This window comes from Macrobrachium nipponense, chromosome 16 (assembly GCF_015104395.2).
Source record: "Macrobrachium nipponense isolate FS-2020 chromosome 16, ASM1510439v2, whole genome shotgun sequence".
Taxonomy (NCBI): Eukaryota; Metazoa; Arthropoda; class Malacostraca; order Decapoda; family Palaemonidae; genus Macrobrachium; species Macrobrachium nipponense.
Window position 1 is genome coordinate 32,798,482 of NC_087209.1, and position 5,062 is coordinate 32,803,543.

General features: G+C 34.3%; 1 long non-coding RNA gene across 1 annotated transcript; it reads right to left on the reverse strand.

Annotated features, from left to right (window-relative positions):
• Nucleotides 1–3,796: 3,796 nt before the first annotated feature.
• LOC135195425 (uncharacterized) lies at nucleotides 3,797–4,540 on the reverse strand. The gene is made up of 4 exons (XR_010310117.1): nucleotides 4,471–4,540; nucleotides 4,230–4,369; nucleotides 3,992–4,074; nucleotides 3,797–3,863 (listed from the first exon to the last, which is right to left on the reverse strand). It is a non-coding gene; the product is annotated as an uncharacterized LOC135195425 (long non-coding RNA).
• Between the last annotated feature and the right edge of the window lie 522 nt (nucleotides 4,541–5,062).

Below are 5,062 nucleotides of genomic sequence, written 5' to 3' on the forward strand. Positions count from 1 at the left end.
TGACAGTTTTAGTACCTGGATTTCGAGAAAAGGTTATTGGAAGAAGACTGGGATTTCCTTCATTCTTCCATAATTTTTTAAATATAAGCTAAAATCTTACTAATTCACTATGGTATTTTCTTTAATGAATTGATATTATTGCTGTATAAATTAATATTAATATTTGAAAATAGTAAATCATTTATTTATCATACAAAAAAACATACATCTTTGTAGTTGAGAGAGGAGAGAGAGAGAGAGAGAGAGAGAGAGAGAGAGAGAGAGAGAGAGAGAGAGAGAGAGAATTATTATTTTTATAGTGATATCATTTCAATTTATTTAACTTACTAATACAGTATTAATCAAAATTAATATTTGAAAATTAGTAAATCATTTTTGTATTATAAAAATGTATTTAGTCATGAAAATAAACATCAAACACTAATTAGTGATTATTTTCGTCAGAAAATACAAAGAGAGAGAGAGAGAGAGAAACTATGGTTTTTATATCCAAGTCTAAGTAGAGTATAAATGGATTCAAAATATCATTGAAATAATATTTCAATGATATTTTTGCTGTTTTGTATTAAAAGGATATGTATACTGTTTGAGAATGCGTTCCTTATTCCTTGCTGACTATGGTTACCGCACGGCTGAGCCCAGAGGGATTTTGACGTAGGAAAAATCTATTTCTTGGCGAGGAAGCCGTGTCGCCCAGTGAAATCCCCCCCTGGTGTTTTTTCCCCCCCTTGCTGTGCACCAAGCTTCAATGCTATCGATAAGTATGACGTCACAGACGCCTTCAACGGGGTAGCTAGGTGTGACCCATGGGTCGGCTCCCCGTATTTAGGGTCTTTTGATGAGGAAAAGGCTAATTGGAGGGGTTGCTGTGGTAGTGTTTAACACTCGCCCCAGTTTTATACCGACACCTTTTAATATAGTGAGCGAGTCAGAGGCTTCTGACATGTCCAATTTAGCAGTTCTCTGGTATTATAGCAATATTTTACTAGAAAGAGTGCTAAAGAAGACACATTTCTGGGCGACATGGCTTTCTCGCCCAGAAATAGATTTTTCCTACGTCAAAATCCCTTTTATGCGCCCTCCGCTCAGAAACTAGTTCTGCGTATGAGGTATCGTTAAAAGGCATAAAAAACCATCGTAACCTTGGAATTTGCGTTGTAATCTAACCAGAAACTTAGTTTTGTTAATTATGTATACTGGATACAAGCAATGATTTTTTCATTATTTGCGCTTTTGGGCTGTTATAAACTGCGCATCCCAAGCTAGTGTATTCATTCCCTCGGAAACTAGTTCCGCATATGAGGCGTCACCATAAAAATAAAAAAAATATGACATAAAAAGTGTCGAAAATCATCATAACCTCAAAATTTTTGTTGTAATCTAACCAAAAACTTATTTTTATTAATATACTGTGCTAAACTGTAGAGGATTCTTATCATAGTATGCGTTTTTTAAAAGCGTCGTTTAACTCGGAGCGTCCTTAGCATCAGCGTCTTAACCTCTGAACAAGCGTCGTAACCCAGGGCGGATTTTTCAATGAATATTTAAGAAAAAGCGTCGTAACCTCGAAACGTCGTAAGCCGGACCCGTCGTAACCTGGGACCGCCTGTATATATATATATATATATATATATATATATATATAATATATATATATATATATATATATATATATATATATATATATATATATATATATATATATATATATATATATATATATAAATGCAGGCTAAGTCTTGGCGTGCTGTATCAGCACCCTGGTTTGCATTTGCCTGTGGTAATCAAATCCGTTGCTGTGTCAAACAGGTCACAGTGCTTTCGCCTGAGAATCTGTTGACCTATAACCCACAGACGACTAAGTGACTTCCTCTCATATGTTCGTCTGTCTGTATGTTAATGCTGAGCTAAGCTTTGCACTCCTATGATTTTGTAAATGCATGTAACTCAGAAACTCTACTTCCTTTCCTAGAATGCAAGTTCTCTTAACCGCCTTCTTGCCTCTACTCAAGAGATGTAGTATCGCAGATATATTATCAAGTTTATCATCATGAGTTTTGAAACCATCTTCGCCTTTATACCCAAAGAAGATACTGACTTAGAAATTATCGTTGCAATCTCCGACGAGGATGGGAAGTATACAAACAGATACTTGCGTATAACATCGCAGGTCTTAATAACCCACAGGGCGCCTTGTTATACAAAGGCCCAGCCCTACATATATATATATATTATATATATATATATATATATATATATATATATATATATCTATATATATATATATATATATATATATATATATAATTTCAGGCAGTCCCCGGGTTACGACGGGGGGTCCGTTCTTGAGGCGCGTCGTAAGCCGAAAATCGTCGTAAGCCGGAACGACACTTGGAAACTATGCCTTAAACTAAGAAAAAGTTAGAGACCTTACCTGTGTGACATGCAAGTATATTGCATGATGTGTAGTGTGGTTATTTCAATGGCAAAGGATGGTTCTTGAAGGTATAATTCTTTATTAAACTCTTGTGACACTATAAAGCACAATGTACTACACTTAATCCTTAGGTTAGATTATACACTAAACACTATATTATGCACTGTACACTTCGTAGTAGTATTTGGTAGATCCTGGAGTACAACTAAAAATCAATCCCAGTCTGGTAGCTCTGGAAGGTAAAAGTATAACACAATTAGTACAAATTACTACACAAAGTCCTGAATGCAATATGTAAATTATAGATATCAAGAGTAAAAGAGTTAATGTATGTTAATTAATTCCTTACTTTTAGTTTATAATTCCTTACTTTGAGTTATATCAAGAGTAAAAAAGTTAATGTATGTGAATTAATTCCTTACTTTTAGTTTAAAGTTGTCCTGCTATGTAACCCTGGATGCACAAAGTCTTATGTGGCCCATAGCCTACATCATTCATGGGGGGTCTGGATGTACAAAAAAATAATTAGTATGTCAGTAAGTACTCTATGCATAGTAAGTTACATACAGTAATATGCACCATACAGTGGTTTAATATCACATATATAACATGTATAAAACTTAGTTAATGTATGTTAATTAATTCCTTACTTTAGTTTGAAAGTCGTGCTATGTAACCCTGGATGCACAAAGTCTTATGTGGCCCCATAGCCTACATCATTCAGGGGGTTCTGGAATGTACAAAAAATAATTTTGTCAGTAAGTACTCTATGCATAGTAAGTTACATACAGTAATATGCACCATAACAGTTGGTTTAATATCAACTGGTATGCATAGTAAATGATTGGTCTACACCCCTGTTCAGCAGAGAGTGTACAGTATGTACGTAATTCCATGAGGGACCTTGATCACTATCCCATGTGAGAGATCTTGGTCACTTTTTTTTAGTATGTACGTATAAAACTTACTTAATGTATGTTTACTACACTATGTATAATTCCTTACCTTTATGTTATGTAGTAACCCTGGACAAAGTTTTATGTGGCCCCATAGCCTGCATCATGGAGGGGGTCCTGGTTTTCTGGAATGTACCAAAAAGTATCAAAGTTAAGTCATGTTATGTATGTTTAGTAAGTTAAACATACAGTAACCATACGTACAGTTGGTTTTAATACATGTATTTGTACATAATCAAACTTGGTTGGAAATTCCTGTAAAAAAAAGTTATGTACGTATGTAATACTACTGTATGTAAAAACCTTACTGTTCATACTTTGTTACACTACATGTTCATGTGATACGTATACTTTCCTGAAGGGTTTTTTCCCCATCCAAAAATGGTGCTTCTACTTGTAGTTGTCCCTTGATGACACTTGTAGTAGTAATTTGTTAGTAACAACCTGGAGTTGTGTGAAAAATGTTGGTTCTGGAAGGAAAAAGTAACAAAATTAGTGTACAAAATATACACTACAGAAAGTTGTGAATGCAATATGTTAATTACTGTAGATATATCAGAGTACTAAAAGAGTTAATGTATGTGTCTTAATTCCTTACTTTTAGTTTAAAGTTGTCGTTCAATGTAACCCTGGATGGACAAAGTCTTATGTGGCCCCATAGCCTACATCATTCAGGGGGTTCTGGAATGTACAAAAAATAATTTTGTCAGTAAGTACTCTATGCATAGTAAGTTACATATTACAGTAATATGCACCCGATACAGATCGGTTTAATATCAACATTATAACATGTAAGTTAAAATAAACTTAATTTAGAAATTCCTTACATAACTTACCAACTTTTAGTGAGTCTCAAAGCTGTTACCTAGGTTGTGGGAGATGGAGGTGGAGGTGTAGAGCATTCATGATAAGGATGCATTCCAAACCTAACTTCAGTGTGCTTTATCACAGATAACAGGCTAGGATGATGGGCAGTCTGGAATGAAGAATTAATATTAAAGGACAGTATGTAACCACTTAGGTGTACAAAATTTATTGTACGTATGCAAACATTAAACACAACTGAGAATTCCTTACCTTCAGCAAAATGAAGACATGTAGGCTATGTAGAGGTCTGGTTTATGTAAGTCACAGGTGCATGCCAGTCTGGAATGATAATGTAATAGTACATATGATTATATAGTATGTATGTTATACATAACATGGTTATTACATATGTAATAATAAAACATTAATAAAAAAAAATGTCCTTACCAAATTCTAGTGGTTGGCTTGCTTACTGGGATGGCCATATGGTACATGAGAGTGGTGGCTGGGCTATGGAGTGGGTATGGGCAGGTGCTTGGGAGTCTGGAATGATAAAAAATATATAAAATGATAGTTACTACTACTGTAACTACTGCACATGTTATTACTGTTTGACATATGTAGTGTGTAATACGTATGTTCAATATAAAAATGAAGAATTCTTTTACCTGAAGGAATGGGAGAGGTGATACTACTTGTATCAACTGATTTGGGCTCTGGAGAGGTGATACTCGTATCAACTGATAAGGGAAACATCTACATCTGGAAAGAATGATAGGGTACATAATATATTATAAGGTGGATGTAATTGTAGCATATGTACACTTTTAATAAAATTTCTATTAGCAATTTATAAAACATT